At 41.3% G+C, this 22755-nt stretch overlaps 1 long non-coding RNA gene across 1 annotated transcript in view; it reads right to left on the bottom strand.

Moving 5' to 3' along the window:
* Positions 1-22755, bottom strand: part of LOC309643628 — a 353895-nt gene that overhangs the window by 135135 nt on the left and 196005 nt on the right. The gene's annotated exons all lie outside the window — the stretch shown is intronic.

Here is a 22755-nt window from a genome sequence, read left to right as displayed (position 1 = left end):
TGAATGAAAGACCTCAGATACTTCTTGGCTGGGGAACTGAGAGAGAAAAGAGGAAAGACCGGGAGCATCTGTGGAGGGCAGAGGAAATGATACGTCACCCACAAGGAAAGGAAACTGCTAGAGGAGGTCAAATCAGAATGAGTCTGCCCAAGACACATGTCTCAAGGAGCCGACCAAAGGAGAAGGCTTATCAATAATTGGACTCAGTGGGAAAGGGATGTGAAAATAAGCATGCTCTGAAAGCAAGAGCCCAGCTTGGGGTCAAATAGACATGAGTTTGAATCTCATCTCTCCACTTAGTAGCTATGAATACGTGGGCAAATCCTCAAAGCCTCTGATCTTCAGTTTTCTCCTTTATACAATGGAGATGGCCTCATAGTATTTTTTGTGATGATTAAATGAAATATCAAATAACCAGTTAGATTGCATGTACTTGATAAATGTTGTCACCCTTCTCTCCTAAGGTACAAAGCAATCCCAGGGTTCAGATGCACTTCTAATCCACATGTCTCTGTAGGTGGATACTTGTTCAGGAAGCTATGCACATACAAATCAGGAGAACAGGAGCTACTGGCAAGGCAGAGTCAATCTGCATATCTGCCTCCGGGCAGGACATGACTGGGGCTACTTGGGTCTACACTAGGTAAAGCGGCCTCTTTTGTGAACATGCCTTCTGGAACCAGGATGCAGAGGAGACTTGGATGGATTCTCTTCAACATGAGCCCAGCCTCTCCTTGCAGACAGAGCTCCTGGAAGCACCGGCCTGGGCAGCTGTGGGAGGACTGAATGGTGGGGCTGTGCCAGCCCCCTCACTCCAGCAACTACCACTTGGTAGCCAGAAGCTGGTCCCGTTGCTCTCCTGGAGCCTGGGCTGATGCTGTGGGTAGGCACAGGGGGCAAGAGGCGTGCGTGGGGCAACTGTGCAACTTCAAAGTCTCTGAGAATGTCGTTTGGCATAGAGGAGAGTCAGGGGCAACTGGAACTGTGGGATTTCCAGTTATAAATGGTCCCATTCAGAGCTGTGTGCCCTGTTGCACAACAAGGGAACAAGGAGACATTTGATGGCATTAAAAGGCCTTGAGCTCAGAACAAAGGGACACAACTTTCCCTGCCTTGTCTTCTAAACTTTAAGGCCTCTCCTTTGTGACGGCGGGTTATGAAAACACGCCACAGCTTATCCCACTCTGCCTTGGCAGAAGGCTTGCTTCTGGACACAGACCCGGAGGCAGTGGCCTCCGACCTGGGTTTTCTTAAAGGCTCAAGCATACATTTAATCTGCACAGTGAAGGATCTGGATTAAAGACCCAGTGGCCCTAGAGGGGTGGGATAGGGAGGGTGGGAGGGAGGGAGGCACAAGAGGGAGGAGATATGGGGATGTATGTATATGTATAGCTGATTCACTTTATGATACAGCAGAAACTAACACACCATTGTAAAGCAATTATACTCCAATAAAGATGTTAAAAAAATAAATTAATTAAAAAAAGACCCAGTGGCCCAACACAAACATAAGAACTTTCCGAGACTGATCTCTCTCCCTCGTTCTGATATCCAATCCATTAAAAAATGCCCAGTTACTTTTTACACCACTTCCATCTCCATCCCCACTGAGCTGTCTGTCAGTTTACACCTTGGGTTCTGAAGGGACCTGAGAGGCACAGTCACTGAGACCATGTCTGGAAGAATTTCACAACGGCCGAAATCAGAATGCCATCCTGAACTGAATTTATATTTAACAAGTTATTCCGGGGGCTTCCCTGGTGGCGCAGTGGTTGAGAATCTGCCTGCCAATGCAGGGGACACTGGTTCGAGCCCTGGTCTGGGAGGATCCCACATGCCGCGGAGCAACTGGGCCCGTGAGCCACAACTGCTGAGCCTGCGCGTCTGGAGCCTGTGCTCCACAACAAGAGAGGCCACGACAGTGAGAGGCCCGCGCATCGCAATGAAGAGTGGCCCCCGCTCGCCACAACTAGAGAAAGCCCTCACACAGAAACGAAGACCCAACACAGCCAAAAATAAAAATAAATAAATAAATACATTTATTAAAAAAAAACAAAAAGAAACAAAAAACAAGTTATTCCAAGAAGCTGGATGAGCAAGAGCGTCTTATGTGTACACCTTAGGATTTCTTTCTCAAACTTACCTGCATAAGGAAACAGAAACTCAGAGAAATTGTTTAAGGTCAAGTACCAGGAAGTGGCGGAGCTGTGGATTCTGGTCCATCGGCACCATCATGCTATCCTGCTTCAGCCCTTCCCATAGGGTGCTTGCCTTTGGGATAGCCTTTCATGAAAGCCCTCCTCCTCCAGTGGTGACCACGTGGAAGGCAGGAGCTGTGGTGGCTGTTGTTAGAATCTCCTGGCGTGGATTTAAAATATCTTAAAACAGAGCCTTTGAAAAATTGATTCTAAAAATAACTCATTTATTGATACCAAATATATACATACTGATCAATATCTGAATGTGTTAATTTCTCCAGGCACCAGTTGCTCAATCTCCCATTTCTAACTGAGAAATGTCATAAAGCTCAGGAAGTGCACACCTTCAGAAGTACAAGTCTAAGCTGCCACAAAATATATTTTAAAGTGTGAAACGTATAAGTTGCAGGAACACAGTATCCCTGTGCAGAGAGAAAAGGTAGTTACTTGAATGCCAACCCAAAACTGGGAAAATGAAACTTTCACAATGGAAATCTTGTGTGGCTGGTGCACATGTTTGGTCAGAGACGTGAAATTTTAAGGAATCTTCGTCTACAGGAATGATGCCAGCTCCTCTCTCCTGCACATCCTCTCGGTGGATTAATCACCAGGCCCCCGGGAACCACAACGTGACCACTATGTGAAGCGCCTTCTTCCCTGAAACAATGAAGTTCTGTCCGATCGTCTCTGGGAGGCATTCACAGCTTCAGGACATTACTCTGTTTTATTGAAAGTACTCAGCGCTGGCTTCTTGGGACATGGCTGGAAGGGGTGTTGAGCTGGATTGGGCAATAACAGATGTTCCAGTGGGACAATGAGACATCCTTAGTGTGGGGGACACCCAGCAGGGACACATTTTGAAAGGTGAAGAAGGCATGAGTGTGCTTCACAAAGCCGAGTGTAAGTGAGCTGACCCGTTGCTCTGAGGAAGCTGTGTGTCCCGATCTCAAGTTCTTAGTGGGGCCTTCCCCACCTACAGGCTACATGACAGAGAGGAACACAACTGCCAAAGCCGAGACTCTTTGTGTTAATAATGATGAGATGAAATCGTTTCTATTCATCTGGCTGGGTAGAGGCTGGAATGCAGTAGCTGTGCCCGGGGCACCATGTGGAGAATACAGAGCAACGCTGTCATTCCCAGAAGAACGTGGCAGCCGCCTTGCACAGTAGGCTGGCTCCTCTCCACCCCCAATGTCTAAGGGCAGCAACCGAGAGCTCTTAAAATAATAAACAGCTGGCCGTGGGCTCCCTACACAATCCCCAGAATTCCAGTACAATTAGACTTGACTGAACAGGTTTTAGACCGCAGCACCGGAAACCCAGAGTCTGAAGGTCTCCCACCCGCACCCACTGGCTTGGGCACCCATTTAGAATGATTGCCCTGAAGCTTTGTGTCTGGGGGAGGATCTCCTACAAAGCAGACAAGGGCAGGGGGATTCAAAGGTCTTGAGTTGAGAAATCTTGTTTTCCATCTTTGGAATATGCAAATGCAAAGGTGACTGCGGCTCTGAATCCCGTGTGGACATGATTTCATTTCCCCATGTCAGAGGGGACCCCTCTACCTAGGAGGTGACTCACCAACCTCGCTCCCCTACCTCAGACCTGGAAGTGGGGAGAGCATAGGGTGGAAGATGAGGAAAGGCAAGAATCTCGATGAGGTTCATAGCAAAGACATTTTTAGCAACCCCGTTCTGAACTTCCAGAGTGACTATGGCGCAGTGGTGACAGTTGTAACTTATCTGCAGCCTGGAAAAGTGGACACAACTGAGGACTGGGAATCAAAGAGACTGAGTTTTGTTTCTGGTTCTGCTACCTGCGGGTCGTGTGACCCTGATATATTATTTAACTTTTCTGGGCCTCACTTTCCCCATCTCTAAAATGGGGAGAATAAGAAACCTGTCCTGGAGTCATGCCCATAGTAGGTAACTCATAATTACTAATTTTTAACTGACTACTGGTGCACGACTAGTACCTACCTCCAAGTTGCTGTGAGGATTCACTGAAATGATATCTGTGACCCTTGCCTCATAAATGATAAACATGCACAATTTATGGTGGTGGTGGGATGAATTGGGAGATTGGGATTGACATATATACAATAATATGTATAAAATAATAAGAACCTGCTGTATAAAAATAAATTAAAAACAAACAAACAAACAAACAAAAACATTCACAGTCTACACCTCTCCAAGGAGCCCTGAGAAGGCTCCACAAAAATGTGAGGCTTCACAGTACACGAGATGCAGAATACTGATTATGTGACATGGTAACAAGTATTCTGTGAGGAAAAGTTTTCATGGGGAAATATTCAGGAAATTGAGTTAAACTAATTTAAATAGGTTTCTGTCCTGTGGGATCTCTCAGGGTGTGTTGTAAATTTCCGAGAGACATAAAAGGCAGCTCTTTTTAAGCTCACCTGACCATTGAACCCCTTTTCACAAGGTTCCCCAAAATCTTGAGCTCTCAAGTGATATATTAAAGAATGCAGTTGGGGAAATAGCTGCTTTAGACATGTCCCCAGGAAGAAGGAGCTTTCATGGACCCCATTCCCCCTCACCCCCACCAAAAAATAAACTCTTTGGTTTCAGGAGCTGTACACATGTTTTCTTCCCTTTGCCAGGCATTTCAAAAGCCTGCAACCACTGCGAATTATTTTTATGCTGAATTGTTTTTTATCTGTAAAATGGAAATAAATATCTGTAAAGAGGACATACCAACGCAAGATTTGAGCTCCTAACTCACCAATATCTAGAGTAGCTTCTGGTGATGGAGATTAGCCATACACTTTACCCCGAGTAGGAGCTACATCCACAGAGGTGAAGGGAAGGATCTGGGGGACAAAAACAGCCCCCCAACCTCCAGACCAAAGGGATGAGGAGAATGAGCCCTATCGTTTTCTCAGGGTCTGAGAAACTCTGGGAGCCACGAAAGGCCCCTGCAGGAGTCATGGGTATGGACCACAGCAGAAAACAGGAGAGTCCAGAAAACAAAGGACTATCTTCTCCAAAACAGCCCATACCTCCAGGTCAATCCAATGGTACCGAGAACCAGGAGCTGGTGAGAGAACTTCATTCATGCTTATCTTCAATTTGAACGACCAGAGATTTGCATGAGCCCAGGACAGATTTTTGGAACCACTCTATGAGTGTCAAATGATATCTGGCATTGGTGTTTCCTCAGCATCCTGGAAAATGAAAACTGGGGAGATGAACTGACTTGTCTGGGTGTTGGGGGGATGTCAGAAAATGGGTCCACTACCTCAAGGAGTGGAGCTTCTTTGCCAGGTTGCTAGGGCAACTCAGTGACAGGTTCATGGAAAACCCCAGCGTATTCCCAGCCACACCTGCTTCTGCTCATGGCTCTGCAGCCACCTAACCTGGAAGAGATGCCAGGAAGTTGACCCATCTACACGTGGAGCAAAGAGAAGTCAAAAGATGATCCCCTTTCTTGCTGTCTTAAAAATCCTGTTCTAAAAGTCCTCCGGTCTCTAGGATAAATGACCTTTTTCTATATTATAATCCAGTTCATTTTTAATTACTCCCCCACCAAATTAACTTGAGTTAGTTAAAATCCTACACAAATCATTAGAGTAAAAGTGAGAATAAATTAAAACTTAAGGTGCAAAACGAGACTGAGTTAGCAATTTTTTTCACTGGAAAGATGCCTAATTTCCATCGGTCATGGGGGGATGATTAAATGCGAGAGAGAAATACAGCTTGGTGAGGAAACGTAGAAATAAAAACCCTTAAGTGAGGGTCTGAGACTTTGGATGCAAAAGTTGGCCCTTACGTTATATAGTCACTGTAAGTCCCTCTCTTTTCACTTTCTTGGTTCTTCTTCTGCAAAAGAGGTATTGGGTTGGGGCCCTTTGGGTTCAGCATTCCAGAACCAGGATGGGGGGATGGGGGAGAATGTTTCCTAACAGTGATTTTTGGATGCGTTTTTCTTTCTGTTTCTGTAGGTCAGGAAGAAACCAGTGATGTGAACTCCCCAGCGAACTCCTGAGAAATAGTGTCTGCATCCACACGAGTCTAAGATGCAATCAGTATAGAACTTTCCACCTTTACTGACATTTCTTATCTTCTGTCATCTGCATGGTGACTGTGAAAAATGCTCTCAGTGGGTGTCTCTGATTCATTTCTGTGATGGTCCCACGATGTCTGAAGAAGTTAAAGTTTAAACTCTCTCCCTTCCCATTGGCCTTTATAGCTCTGTGGATTCTGCCAGTAACCGGGCTGATTCCTAAGGCTTGAGCTTTCTAGAAAGGAAGATGCCCTGACCAGGGTAAACGGCTGTATTTGCTGAGGAGAAAACTCACCGAGCTTTTAAATGGTTCTCTTATACAGCAGCAATAAATGCGAACCAGTCTATCAATGCCTCCATTTTCAGAGGGTGTTATGAAGATCTCTATCTAGGAATAAACTTCCTCAAAGATAAAACAACAGGCTCAAGCTTCGGGAGACAATAGTAATACTGTCTTGGGAGTTTGAGAAGCTGCTCCTAAAGGCACTTAGAGAACTCTTCCCATTGATCTGACAATTTATGTATTGTTCAGGAACTAGCCCCGAGCAAAGTCAGAGAAGAGTCAGTATTTGAGGGCTTTTAAAACATTAAAGTCGAACTGCAGCCTCCAGAGGATAGAGTGAATTTTTTTTTTGTATGTGATGCGTTGTGACTGTCACACAGGCCAGGGTGCGGGGTGCTTCCTGACTCTCAGTCCCAGTTTCAAAGGTATCTGGAGCGCATGTAAGTGTGTGTTTGTGCGAAGCACGCATGTGTATAGGCGCTGTCCTGTAGTGGCTCATGTGTCTGTGCCGGTGTGTGTGTCTGTGTGCAGCGTGCCTGGCTGTGAGCTTGGATTGGTGGTGGTGGGGGGGGTGCAGCAGTGCTAGTTTTTGGTGCAAAAGAGGTGAATGTCAGCACTTAAGGGTACTGGGATGCACACGCAGGCACAGCTGTGGGTGTGCAGGTACCTGCGTGCAAGCTCACTTACAGCAAATGTGTCTTGTGGGTGATGAAGTGGGCTTTTGTAGAAATGTGTGACTGTGGCCTAGCCCACAGAATCATCATCAGCCTTCACATTCGACTCAGTGAAGACACCTCTGGTCCAGCCCAAACCCCAGTGGCTCTCAGACTTGTCCATTCACTGCAGAGTTTTCCCAAATGCCTACTGTACGCCAAGTCCTACGTCAGACACTGTAATAAAGGTGACAAAAAGGAGAGAACACGAGGCTTATGTCCTCAAAGAAGTCACCACATAATATGAAAGATGAGGTGTGTATCCCTGAGAGGTAGAACACCCCTGAGCAGAAGGGAGCCTGGTCCAGTCAGTGTTACCTGATTGGTGCTCAAATACCTGTCTGGTACCTCATCCAAGGGTGTCTCTATTTTTTTAAAATTTTTATTGGAGTAGAGTTGCTTTACAATGTTGTGTTAGTTTCCACTCTACAGCAAAGTGAGTCAGCTATACGTATACATATATCCCCCTTTTTTTTGGATTTCCTTCCCATTTTGGTCACCACAGATCACTGAGTACGGTTCCCTGTGCTATACAGTAGGTTCTCATTAGTTACCTATTTTATACATAGTATCAATAGTGTATGTATGTCAATCCCAATCTCCCAATTGTCTTTAACTATAAAATTTATGAAGGCAACAAACAGGAATATTTCCAACACACCGAGTGAATTCTCTGAAAGGTAACTGAGGTTCTTTTTTATGTACAGTTACTTTAGACTTTGTCTTGTAAGACAAACTATAAATAATACATTTACCAGTTAGAAGCGTGAGAGGGGCTTTTGATTTTTTCTCAGTAAGGAACTGACAAGGATGTTGTAAGGATTAAATAAATGATGACGGGGATGATGATGATGATGAAGTTAGTACAACAAGATTAACGAGAGATGCTAAGTTCTTAAATAATCTGGGTGTTGTGGGAAGTGATTTACGTAGATTTACAAGATGAATTTGGATCCCATCTAAGTGCAGCGGGGAACTCTGACAAGAGCTCGGATGAAGGAGAAGTCTGAAAGGAGACCCAGCGGAGACCTGGCAGAAAGAGCAGTGGGTGTGCGGACCCGGCTTTTTCCCACAGGAACTTGGAGCCCTCCGGGGGGTCTAAGCCTTCCCTTGAGCCTCAGGGCTCTGTTCTTAATTGTGTGAGACTGAAGAGGAGGTCACTCCTCAAGGATTGTTCGTCAGCCTTGTGGCCAAGATAGCTATTCAATCACCAGCCATCCTACTCCCAGACCACTGCTTCAGAAAAACTCGTCCCGAAACACACACCCCACTGTCTTATAAAGGCTTCCCTAGGGGGCAGCTTTCAGAGGAAGCACAGATGATAAGCCGGCCACAGCACCTTCATCCGTATCCACACTGACAACCACACTAATGTCCACACTATGTTTCCTCAGATTTGTAGGGGTCTCTCTAGTTGACGTGGAGCGCTTTCACATCCACAGTTTGATTAATCTAAACAACAATCACCCCTGGGAGTAGGCAGAATTAGTCAAGCCAAGAGCATCACAGGGCAGATCAACCTAGGTGAAAAGAGTAAAATTACTTGCTAGTAATTGCCAAAACATCTACGTATTAGAAGTCATCTACTGCTTAGGACTGGCCCAAAAGCCAACACGTGATAACACACTGTTATCATCTACATTACGGGATCAATCAGTCCCTTGACGGTTGGGCACGTAGCCTCCGGAGCAGACCATCACTCTGACTGCCTTGCTCAAGCAGAGGGTAGCTAAGCTGGGGGCTAGGGATGCTTGTGCCAAGAGCCAAGGCCACGGGAGGGCCCATTCTAATACTCAATTAAGGGAGCGGTCACTAAGAACCGAACTGTAATAACAGTAACCTTTGGTTACTTTCATCAGATATGTATATATCGTTAATGTCCTGAAATTACTAGACTTATTTTTATATCACTTCTGGATAAAATGAGGCGAAAAGAGTTCTGTTTGTTGTTTGTTTGTTTGTTTGTTTGTTTTTAACAATTCCAGGTTTTCCTGTATCCCAGGGACATGTTTCTGAGTATGAGTGTGAATGCTCAAGGACCTAAACTTGTGACCCTAGAAAGGAATTTAAGATGAATCCAGAGTGTCCCAGGTAGACTAAGCTGCATTTCTGAGGTTGTCAATGATGCTGTGCAGGCCTCTGGACTGAAGGTGCTGCTGGCTGTTGTGTGTTATACGTGGTTGGTTTCTAGTGAGTTGAAATTGTGCTAGGCAAATAAATCAAGTTGATGCTCACTTCTTTGACTATCTAGATACTTATAAAAAATGTAATCCTGGCTGATTTCTTAGGGAATGTCATATAGGGAAAAATAATTAAGCCACTTCCATTTCTACCCACTAAATATTAATACATTTCCCTTCCTTCGGAGGTCATAGCTCGGTCTATTTCTTCTTTGCAACCCTCTCACCATCTTCCTGGCACAAGCTGATTTTCAGCTTGTCCTTTGTTTTGGCCAGCCAAGGACAAGATTATCCTCATCCCAAATTGCTTGATCTCCTCTGCAGTGGAAAGCCACTGGATTTTTTTTGAGCAAGCGAGGGGCATGGAGAAGGAGATATTTAACTCTGTAACTCTAAGCTGCTGGGTGCAGAATGAGAATATTACCTATTAAAAAATACCTCTAAATAATAATTATGGAGGGGGGAGGGTGATGTGTACAAAGAACTTTGGCTAAGAGTCAGCAGATAAAGAATATCTGATCTTCTAAATCTCATTTCTCTGGCACCGATTCACTGAGTTACTTTGGGCAGGTTACAACCTCACTCTGGGCCTCTAAGTTTTCCATCTATAAAATAAAGCTTTCTAAATATCCATCCAGGCTTCGAATACTATGGTGTTCACATTCTATTCCCAATTTGTAGTGTATGATAAAATGACTTTTCTGTTTCATGGTTTCTTCCACTGTCTATTGTCAAAGAAGAGACAAGGCATTGTGGGAAGCCCCAGGAAGGTCGTGGAACTTTTCGCTAAAAGAAGAAGCAACATCCAATGCAAACAGAAATCTGCATCTTAGTATCTTTCATGTTAAATGGGATGAGAGAACCTGACCAAAGTAGGAAGGGAGGTCATTGAGTCCATGGTCAGGAGGAAAACAATGAAGCAGTTAGAAATATATCCACTCTCTACCACAACCCTCTCCCTAAAATCAATCATTGAACTAAGGCGATACACATGCAACTTTTAAAACTTAGGCATCATAAATGATGCCCATAACTTAAAGGATACATCATATATATTCCATTTGGGACATTAGAAATCATTAAGATAAATCTTCTTGTTTTATAAGGTTTTGAATATCCTTAAGGGGAAACTTCTTGTTTGCTTTGGTGAAGCACTGCAGAGGTTTATTCACGGCTCAGAGATGAGGAAGGATATCTCTATCCCATCCAATGATTTACAAGGCTGACTTGAACATTTCCAAATGAGATTTTTTTTTAAAGAAATGTTGCCAGTTTATTTTTTTTTCATCTCCCTCTTGGTAGCAACCGAGGTTCTGAATTCAGTAAATATATGTTAGACACTGTTTACTTGAACTTTCTAAAACAAACTGTTCATCTTGGGTGTAACAGAAATGCTCTCTTTTTTATATTACTGTTCCCATGCCTTTCTGCAGAGACTCGCCAATACAAACACCCACTTACAGGGCTGCGCTCCACCACTGTACGCTCTTTGGTGAGTCTGCCATTGGACTTCAGTCAATAAATTTGCATTTAGTGCTTAATTTGTTCAGTATGCCTTACTAATTTGGCAATATTTATTTTGGCCCAGAAAGCATAAGGCAGCTAAATTCTTTTGGTTTGTTTGGTGTGGGTTTTTTTTTTCATTTTCATAAAAGGATTTGAGATATGAAAAAGTTCCAATGTCATGGACAGGACTGGTTTCCTGTTTATGAGTCACCATAAATATGAAAGGTGCTGGGTGACATTTCTCAGCTGAGAGAGTCCATACAGCCCTGTGTGGAGAGCAAATCCTCAAGCAGGGTGGTCTTGAGGTGACTTGCTGACCTTGTATAATGTCAAGAGGAATTACTGTTAAACTACAGTAGCCAGATCACACACACACACACACACACACACACACACACACAGAACTTTAATGGTTTTCTCACCCTTATTATTACAGGGACAAGAGTTTTATTGTAGTATCTTGTGTTCTCAAAATCAACCTTCATCTTTCAGAAAAAACTGGCAGAAAGTGCATTCATGTCTGTCTCTTTTTTGTTTGTTTGTTTGGTCGGTGTGTCCTTTCACAAGGCTCCTCCACAGAAACGAATCCTCCTACACAGCACCGTGCCCAGAAAATTCTTCCATTAGATATGGGGCTGCAGCCCTGTGGCCCCTGCTTTTTCCCTCACAGGAATGCTGCAGCTTGCTGGGCCCTCACACAGGCCTTGAAGCGTCCATATTAAATAATCTCTGAGGACGCAGTAGTTAGCAGACTCTGACCTTCCTGAGATCAATGCGATCGGGGAGAACTGGCCCCCACGGTCTGAGTTTGACATTGTTTGCTGGAACACAGTGGGCAAATGGAATGCTCCCTAGAGAGGGGGCTGTGCTCGCTCAAAGAGACTTTGGCCTTAATGACTGACATCTCGTGAACGTCTCCGAAGAACTGGGCTTACGGCAGCAGACTACGTATCCATCCATCTCAGCTCTGGTCTCTTCCAACTCCCAACCCACAAACACTCAGAAGTTGGTCTGAGATATTAAGACTGTACTTTTTGCAAAATGAATCAACTTGAGTCACGAATAGCAGTGCTACCAAGGCTGATATTTCTCTTCACACAAATAAGACACTGCCCATGAAATTCTGAAACCCTTTCCAGATCGTTCAACCCACTTCCTGAACACGTCATGGTTTTTGTTTTTAGTATAGCTGATACGTTTGCCAAGCTATTCCATCAGCTCTGAATGCCCTCTCTAGCCTTCACATAAAAAACTCATACATACCCTCCAGGAGTCAGTTTCAATGTAACCACTTCGTTGATGGTTTTGCCAACTTCCCAGGCAGAAAGTTCTTTCCTCTCTTTCCCTTGGTCTTTGTACTTTCATTTGTTCTTTTTCTCCTGCATGCCTTATTTCATTTATTCAATAGTATAAATTTTAATGCCACCTGTATGCCAAACACCATGCAAGCCACTTTTCCCAGAATATTGCAATGTTTGTTTATGAAAATTGTCTCTCTAACAAAACAGTAGGGCTTATGAAGTCAGGAAATTTGTCATTTAGATCTTAAAACCCCAACTGCCCAAAGCAGGTTAAATGGTTACTTTGCTCAGAAATTATATTTACAATAAACAAATTAATACACTGTACTCCGTAGGTTCAACCCAAACTGATCATTGTTTATTTGATAATTGTTTACCTACCTACTAGATAACCAGCCATAGTAAGCCTAAGTAGTTGTGCTTCCAAGTACCAGCCTTGAATGCAGGAAGCATTGGATATTTCAAGTTATATGCCTGGGAAAAGTCAGTGTCTCAGTTTCTTTATTTATAAATAGAAAAAAATGCTTACACTGTTAATATGAGAAGTAAATAAAATAAAATGTGAAATGTATTTTGCACTTATGCCAATGTTCTATGAGTAGTAGCCATCAGTCTTAATGATCAGGATAGTCAGGAATCATGTCAAAAATAGCATTATTAACTTTTAGAACAACACATAGGGAAAAATGTAGAAACATTGCCAAGGCTGAGTTGAGTGTCTCAAATGTAACACGTGATGTCCACCCTGTGTGTCAACAAAGACGACTGTAGGGTCAGCTCAAAGAATCAAGAGGATGTCACTATCATTCAGTTACACAGATACAAAGTCTCTTGCAAATGTGAGGCTGAAAAGTGACCAAGATACCCAAAAGGAGTTCTAGGGTATACAGTGCCCCAATCAACTCTAATCCACTCATGTCAATAACAAGCACATGTGAGGTGGCCAAGTCCTTGCAGTTTTTAAGGCACTGTTTTAGGATGACTTCAGGGACAGGGCATCTTCTCCCAAAGCATGGACTGGCATCTTGGCAGTAGGAGTGAGATTTTTGCTGGGACAATAGGCAAAAATAGAACTGTCCTAGGCAAAGTGAAATGTATGTTTACCCCCTTATAAATTAATTTAAAGATATATATTTTATTAAAGAAGTATTTTAAACATAGTGGTGAAGTGATGTGGTGTAAGCTTCTAGAATTTCACTCTAACTGCCGTGTAGGGAATGGATTGCAGGGATTCAGGGAAAGCACTAAGGGGCAGGTCTATTGCAATAGACCAGGTAAGCAAGGGTGATGTTGTAGACTAGGATGACTGCATCAGTTGAGAGATTCTATAGACTAGTGGGGAAAACTGAGCTACACTGACATTTTAAGTATAATTTAATGAAAGCCTTGCTTCATAGTAGATACTTATAAATGTTTATATATTCATCAATTTCTTTATTCAACAAATATTTGAGCTGTATTATGAACCAAGAATTGTCTTGAATACTAAAACACCTACCTTCCCCAATCTTCACGCCTAACCATGAACAGTATAATATAAAGAAGGCAGATATAAAGATTTACATATATATGTATATATATGTATATATATATACACACACACACACACACACACACACACACACACACATAATATTGTGAGAGCTTATTATGGGAATATTTAATGAATGAATGAAGTAAGTATTAACCATAATAAATGAAAGAACTGTAAGATAATGCTGTTTGAGGAGTCAGGAATTACATGAGAAGATAACTGAAGAGGATCTTAAAGAATGCTTTAGAGTTTTTGAAGTGAGGAATGGAATTGGTGAGACAACATGCTTCCCATGCCAGAGGAGAGTATTAGCAAACAACAGAGGCATGCATAACCTGGTGTGTCTGCAGAATAAAAAAGAGTTTACTCTTGCTAAGTTCTTAGATACTGAGTAGAAAAATTAAAATCAGTAGAGTAAAAAATTGTTAGTCCATCTTGTGGATGATGAAATCTTAAATGACCCTACTTTCCTAAGTCTTAAAGTTCACTACTTGAATTACACAATTTTTACAAATGTCAACCTATTAATGAACACTGATCTGGATGCATTGAAACCTAAACAATTAGTAAAGATATGGTAGATCTGAAGAATCTGAAGAGCCTAATTAGTAAGTTTAATCAAACAGGGATATATAGAATACTGAACACACCAAACAATAATATATATTCTTTTCAAGCACATATACTTAACAGGTATATGTGGTAGGCAGACTTTTAAGATGGCTCCCAAGAGCCTGGCACCTGGTATACACACTGCTTCTCCCAGTTATTCAATCAAACACTGATCTATGTACTACTGTAAAAGGATTTTACGGATGTAATTAAGATCTCAAATCAGTTGACCTTAAGATAGGGAAATTATCCAATTGGATTTAACCTAATTCCATGAGTCTAGAGGTCAGAGACAAAGAAAATCAGAGATTCAAAAGCATGAGGAAGATTTGATCCAAGAGATATTTTCTGTTGCTGGCTTTGAAGATGGAGGAAGTACCAAGTACAGGTGGCATCTAGGAGCTGAGAGCTGGCAAACTAATGGGAACCTCAGTCCTATACCCACAAGAAACTGAATGCTACCAACAAGAAGAATGACCTCAGAAGCATATTCTGCCCCAGTTCCTCCAGACAAGAACTCAACTCAGCTATTTTGAGTTCTTTCTACATTGTGAGAACCTGAGCAGAGTACCCAGACTTCTGAGCTACAGAACTATGGGTTAACAAATGGCTGCCATTTTAAGTCTCTAAATTTAAGATGACTTGCTATGAAGCAATGGAAAACTAATACAGTATCAGTCCATCAGGAAATCCCAACAGATCTCAAATAATTTATAAAACATAGACCACTATCTCTGACTAAAATTTAATAAAATTAGAAATGATAAAATATGCTCCTCAAAGTCCCATAAATTTGGAATTTTTTTCAAAAGCAATTCTAAATAGTCCATGATTCTAAGGACAAGTCATAATAGATATTACAAATATTGAGAAATAAATAATAAAGCTATACTGTGTCCATGGATAAGAAAACTCAATAAAATATACGTCAATTCTCTGTAAATTGAATCCAATGATTACATACAATTCCTTTAATACATTCAAAAAGATTTTGGTGAAAAAAAGCAAGTCAACTCAAATATTCCCATAGAAAATTGTTTTTCAGGTTTCTTTTAAAAAACAAGTTGCAATAAACAATCTTGTCCATAGCAATTTTAGACCTTTTATGAGAACATTAAAAGACAAATGACAAGTGAGATGCTGGAGTAGGAGGACCCTGAGCTCACCTACTCCCATGGGCACAACAAAACTACAACTATTTACAGAGCAACTATCTATGAGAACAACCCGAAGACTAGCAGAGAAGATTTTTCACAACTAAGAGTATAAAGAAGGAACCACAGTGAGATGAGTAGGAGGAGCAGAGACACAATATAGTGAAGACCCACACCACCAAGTCGGTGACCCACAAACAGGAGGATAATCACAGTTCCAGAGGTCCTCCCTAAGGAGTGAAGGGTCCAAGCCCCACACTGGGCTCCCCAGCCCAGGGGTCCTGCACTAGGAAGATGAGCTCCAGAACATCTGGCTTTGAAGGCCAGTGAGGCTTGCTTGCATACAGTAGAGCTGGAGAGACTCTGCTCTCAAAGGGTGCACATAAAATTTCAGATTCTCCAAGACACTGCACGGAAACAGTCATTTGAAAGAAGCTTGGGTCACATCCACTTGATGATCTTGGAGAGCCTCCTGGAGAGGCAAGAGGCAACTGGGACTCCGCTGGGGACACAGACAGTGGTGGCAGCCGTTTCGGGGAGCTCACTGTACCACGAGGCCACTGGTGCTGGAAAGTGCCATTTTGGATCCTCCCTCTCACCTGTTAGTGTTGGAGGCTTACCAGCCCACCAGCAGGCAGGCAGCAGTCCCAGGACCACCCATCAGCCACCCCAGGACCTGGCCTTGCCCACCAGCAGGCCAGTGAGGCCAGACTGAGGTCCCCACAGGCCCTGCAGACAGGTGCCCTGGGACCTGGCCCCATCCACGAGTGGGCCAGCACCAGCCCCAGGCCATAAAACAAGTTTCAATAAATTTAAGAAGACTGAAATTATATCAAGTATTTTTTTCTGACAATAACTGTATGAGACTAGAGATCAACTACAAAAAGGAAACTGGAAAAAACACAAACAAGTGGAGGTTAAACAATATGCTACTAAACAACAGTTGTGTCATTGAAGAAATCAAAGAGGAAATAAAAAACACCCAGACATATGAAAATGGAAGCACAACAATCGAAAATCTTTGGGACACAACAAAAGCTGTTCTAGGAGGGAAGTTGATAGTGATACAATCCTACATTAGGAAACAAACAAAAAAAATCTCAAATAAACAATTTAACTTTACACCTAAAGGAACTAGAAAAATAAGAACAAACAAAACCTAAAATTAGTAGAAGGAAAGAAATAATAAAGATCAGACCAGAAATAAATGATATAGAGACTAAAAAAAACACAATAGAAAAGATAAATGAAAGTAGAGCTGGTTCTTTGGAAAGATAAACAAAATCAATAAACCTTTAGCCAGACTCATCAAGAAAAAGAAAAAAGAGAGAGAGAGAGAGGGCCCAAGTTAACAAAATCAGAAATTCAGAAATGAAAGTGGAGAAGTTACAAATGACACAACAGAAATACAAAGAGTCATAAAAAATTACAAACAATTATACATCAATAAAATGGACAACCTAGAAGAAATGAATAAACCAGAAACATAAAATCTCCCAACACTGAATCAGGAAGAAATACAAAATATGAACAGACCAATTACCAGTAATGAAATTGAATCAGTTATTTTAAAAATCTCCCAACAAACAAAACTCCAGGACCAGATGGGGTGGGGGAGGTGCAAAATAGGTGAAGGGGATTAAGAGGTACAAACTTCCAGTTATATAATAAATGTCACAGGGATGTAACATACAGCATAAGGAATATGGTCAATAATAGTGTAATAACTTTTTAAGGGGACAGATAGTTACTAGACTTATCATGATGAACATTTCATAACGTCTGCAAATGTCAAATCTTTATGTGGTACACCTGAAACTAACATATTGTACATGAACTATGTTTCAATAAAAAAAGTATGAGATTATTAATTCAGCCAACACGAAAAAGTTTTAAAATATCTACTTAGTAAATATATGGAGGAATAGAGTCTCATAAAAAACTTGAATTCCCTGGAGGTCCAGTGGTTAGGACTCTGTGCTTTCATTGCGGAGGGTGCAGGTTCAATCCCTGGTTGGGAACTAAGATCCCGCAAACCAGGCAGCACGGCTCAAAAATAAAAATTAAAAAAAAAACTGTTGATGAGTAATTTCTGTAACCATTATAATTTAAAATGGCATAACTTTTAACACAGCAAGTCAACTTCCAGAAATGTGTATTATTTAATGCATGACGAGAAATTTTCCCCTGATATTCCTCTACTTTTCTATGTTTTCTTAATAATTTTGCCTGCTTACACTTTCAGGTAATTTAAAAAATATTTTCTCCTAATTTACTTAGATTTATTTTATTATTATATATTTTAATTCTTCAATTCAAATTTTTATGTTCATAATTATTTTTAACAATTATGAAAAATGAAACTTATGTAGTTTTCCATGAGTGTAGATTTTGATATGTAATAATCTAAATTTCTTTATTTTCCAAAGTTATTTTAGAGTAAACTATTATCTGATAAGTGTTTTATTTTTGTTTTAATTGAAAAAATTATTTGCAATTAAATAATTATTTGCAATTAAATAATTAATTAAATAATTAACAATTGATTACAGTTTTATTGCACGGTCTGAGAATTACCCCTATAAAATTTCTTTTGTATGTTTTGGAATTTACTGAGACTTTTTTTTGATTAGCTAGTTTATGATTACGTGTGTCCTTTTGCACTCCTTTTTTTCTTTGTATTTCTAATTGATTGTCCTTTATATATCCAATATTATATTATTGAATAAAGATTAGCAACTATTACTACATATATTGTGGATTTTTTTTTTGTAAGGATCATATTATATTAGTCATGTTTCTTATTTTTTGTATATTATGATGTTTTGACAGCTTATGGCTGGGAAGAGACCGCCCCTCCTGGGTGCTAGTCAAATTTTTAGAGATTGCAAAGAACTCAGCCAGAAACATGCCTTTTGTTTTTTTGCTTTTTCCCAAACACTAACCTTGGAGGTAATGTAAAACATGATGACTATAGTTAACACTGCTGTACAGTATATTTGAAAGTCGTTAAGAGAGTAGATCCTAAGAGTTCTGTTCACAAGAAAAAAAATACATTTTTTCTATGTTTTTTGTATCTATATGAGATGATGGATATTAACTAAACTTATTGAGGTCATCATTTTACAATATATTTGTCAAGTCACTATGCTGTACACCTTAAACTTAGTGCAGTCTGTCAATTATATCTCAATAAAACTGAAAGGAAAAAAAAAATCCTGTAAAGCAAAGGAGCCTGAGTCCTCCTAAAAATTTGACAATTCTGAATTGACTGGTAGATAGTGGAAGAAGGAAATACAATTTCTCCTTGATTTAGTGGGAGCAGGTTTCCGCTGTTCTTGGCGACATCACATGAGCAGGGCTAGATGAGGTTTCTCCATACAGACTAATGGTTTCGTGGTTGTTGAGTGACTCTCAGTTTTAGATAAAGTATGGATGTTAGTCCTAAATGTTGGTGGAGGTGTGAGATTTCATCTTCTATTGTGTCTCTGTGGGAATTTTAGAGGAAATTTGAAAGATCCAATTGGATCTTGATTTTGAGATGCTTGGCGTTAAAAAAAAAAAAAAAAAGTTTCTAGCTAAATCCATTGAGTCAAATCTAGGCTCTAAGGCCATAAAACTGAAAAGGTTAAAATTATGTCGGTCACTTTTACAGAGGCAGAACGTTAATAGTCTAATAGCAAGAGCAAACGTATTGGCCCCCCAAACACATGGGTTTGAATGCTGGCTTCACCAACGAGTAAGTAGGAGGGCTTGGGCACATCACTCTACCTTTCTGTACCTCACTTAACTCATCTGTAAAACAGGAACAACAAGGCCAAGTATAATAAAGACGATCAAAAGTTACCAGCACATTACAAATATCCAAAGAATGGTAGTTGCTACTGGGATAAGATATCGGTTTTTTTGTTATCACTCTCATATGATTTGCTTTTCCTTCTGGGTAACTGTGGTGACTGGTTAGCAAAAGCAAACTCATATCAAGTCCCATGACATTGGTCAGCATGAGCTCTGTTAACTGTATAAATAGATTATGAAGTACTTAGTTGATTTACACATTTCTGCAGCTGAAGAAAATATTTACTGGGCAGATTCAACTGAATTTAAATAATCAGATTAAAAGCAGCCTAGAGGCTGCCCCTCAACTCAACAAAGGACAAGTTGCCTTGCTCTGGGTAGCAAACTAATGCCAGCTGCTTGGCTAATTTAGCAGTAACCTGGGGAGGTGTGATTAGAACTGCAAAAGGGACAGAAATGCTTGAGAAGGAGGGCTTTTCTCTTCACACTATATTCACATCACAGCTCTGAGGATGGACTCTAATTCACTAATTCAAAGCAACACAAATAAGGATTGAAAAGTCTGAATGAGAGAACATGGGCTTAAACTTGGATGAGGTAGGAAGTTTAAGTTTCCACGACAGGTTAGTGTCATCTAATAAATAAGTCATTCTTTCAAAGGTGAAGTGGTAAGTTAGCCCTTTATAATTCAGAGCAGATTTCCTTATAAATGTAAATTTATATTCAGTGATCAGGTGATCAGCTTCCCAGGTGGGCCACACAAGTATTTCTAATCCAAAGAGCATAGTGTGACAAGTGCCACAGGCAGACAACATTAAACCCAATGAAGCCATGTTCTATAGCCTGACTGTTCTTTTTTTTTTTTTTTGCTTGCTTGCTTGCTTTTTAGATAGTCCATATAAAGTTGAATTCTCTTCAGGTAACTGTTTTTAAAACAGTACTTAATGGCCATAAAGAATATTATTAAAACAACATAGGTTGCTTCTATGGATATCCTGGTACCTTCTAGTTTATATTGGCTGCATTTGCTTAGTTATATCACAGGAAATACTGCTTAACCCCAAATTTACCAAACTGTGTTCCATAGCTCCAAATTTACCAAACTGTGTTCCATAGCTCAGTAAATAGCAAAATAAAGAAAAGGTACTTTGTAAAATAAATTTGGGCAATGTAGTACACTAACCCCCCCCCCTTGAAGATTCACCATGCACGTTCAGTTATTAAACATTCTAAGCTAAGGAAACCTTTTAAACTTCATGTCATCAGCTGTCATTGAACTTAATTTCAATAAATAACAAGTTTTTGTTTTATATTACCCCAATTAAAATCCTGAGAATAGTGTTCAGTAAGACACTAGCTTGGAAAATACCAATCTACTTATTTCCACCCAATAGTGTATGTGTTGCATAAAACTCACAGGAGAATAACAGCCCATTGCATACACGGTCAGTTACATTCAGTACTGTCATATTGAAAACAATATACTATAGCTGTATCACAGTGAACTTGAATTTTTACAGACTGTCTGTCTTTAGAAGGTAATGATTATATCTAACAGAATATTCAGGGGAAAATAAAATTCACTGTTCTGTGGAAAGAGACCGTAACCCTTCTTCCTTCTATCTCTGAAGTTTAAACCATGACTTTCAGGATAACATCTTCCCCAGTGACTAGGTACCCCCAGGAGAATTTGCTCACAGGGGAGCTTGGGCTCAGTGTTCGCTTGTAAGCAGGGGTGTTATCGATTTATACTGACAGTCTTGCTGCTGAAAAATAGTTTCTCCAATACATAGATAAATTGTCTGCTTCCAGGGTTTTCAATATTATTTTCTTCTTCTTTCCCCAAGGAAATAATTGGTCCAGGTTCTTCACAGTCTTCCTTATCCTGAAAATGTATATAAAAAGCCCTGTCCCTGTGTAAGAGTATAAAAATAAACTTGAGTTAGGGTCCCAAGCTCTGAGGGAGCGGGTCCTGAATTGAGATTTCATAGTCTGCTGATGGTAGAACACATTAGGCAGTGAAAAGTCCCATCCCTTCTGGTGCTGGAAATTTGTATTCTGGCTGAGCAAGGCCAGGAAATTTTGGGGGGATTTCAGTAACATGGATTTCAGCAGGCACTGCTGATCTGACCCAGAAAGGCCCAGGCCCAGCTCCCATTTGCAGTTCTGGCAGCCCTGCTGGAGACCAGCAGCTTGCTTTGGCTAATTTAACTACCTCCCTAGCTGGTGACATTCGTGCTGCTTTATATGGCACTTGAGAACTGCCGACACCGAAGGGTTTGGTTTCATGTACTTGAACTTGGATGACACAAATATTTCAGTGGTGAATCAGTCCTGAAAATGGGAGGTGGGTAAGGTAGGGAGTGTTTATAGAAGACATTTCATCACTACTAGTCAAACATGTCTCATTGTTGGTTCAGGAGGGCCTGGTATTTTCCTCTTTGAAGGGGATACTCAGGGAGCCAAGAGCTTCCAGCTTGGAGCTCAACTCCAGGGTAGGGTAATAGCCATTTGCACACAGGAAACCTGCAGGACTAGTTGCTTTGGAATGTTGACAGTCTTAGGGAAATGGTTTTATGTCTTTCCTCAGGGGAGAAAAAAATACTTCGTAGATCTATGTAAAGAAAGCCTGGGCTGCTGCAGAGAAACTGTCCTTCCGCCTGACATTTTTTTCTTTTTAATTGAAGTATTTCTTTTAAAGGTTTCCCAGTTGCAGAACCCCAAAGATGAGGTCAAGAAACTTGTAATTTCAGAAAAGCAGTACTGCTGATATCAATGGTATAAAAGCTTGGTTGGCAGATGAGAATATGGGATTTCTTTGGCTTGGGTACATGACTTGGACCATAAGTGATAGAAACCCAGACCCTACACAGCAGTCTCATGAGTCCTCAGCCTTCAGGTGAAGCAGAACTGGCACCAAGGTCCTGAGTGCCCTGCCAGCCTCGGGAGGTGGAGGTCACCTAAACAGCTTGCCGTCCTTCTGGGGATGTGGCACTGTGCATGGCAAAGGGGTCTGAAGAGGATTGCGTTTAGAAAAACCATAGCCAAGCCATGCCAAGAAACACAAACCAAAAGGAAATATTTTAAGAAAATAAACAAAGCTACTGAGTCAAACATACAAAGCAGGCAAGCGGAACAAAAGATTATTTGAGGCCTGAGTTTTGAACATGTTGAAGCCACACATGTAATGGGCCAGCCCAAGAACGTGAGGAGACTTACAGCTGTGTAAGCGTTGAGGCAGTCTGCTCCCACCAGGGGCTCCCCAGCCGGTGAGGCTCCGAGCAAGCCCACCGAGCTAGCCGACTGTGCACTTGAGCTCAGCCTTGAGCTATGCAGAAACAGAGCTCCACCATCGCGTGGGCCACACAGGACTGATCCCACGGCCTGAGTAGCTCTTGTTATATGCATTTAAGTGTCCTCCAGGCCCAAATTTGTTGTTCAGGAACCCCA

This window comes from Balaenoptera physalus (assembly GCF_965194825.1).
Source record: "Balaenoptera physalus genome assembly, chromosome: 15".
NCBI lineage: Eukaryota > Metazoa > Chordata > Mammalia > Artiodactyla > Balaenopteridae > Balaenoptera > Balaenoptera physalus.
This window is presented reverse-complemented; position numbering and strand designations above follow the sequence as displayed.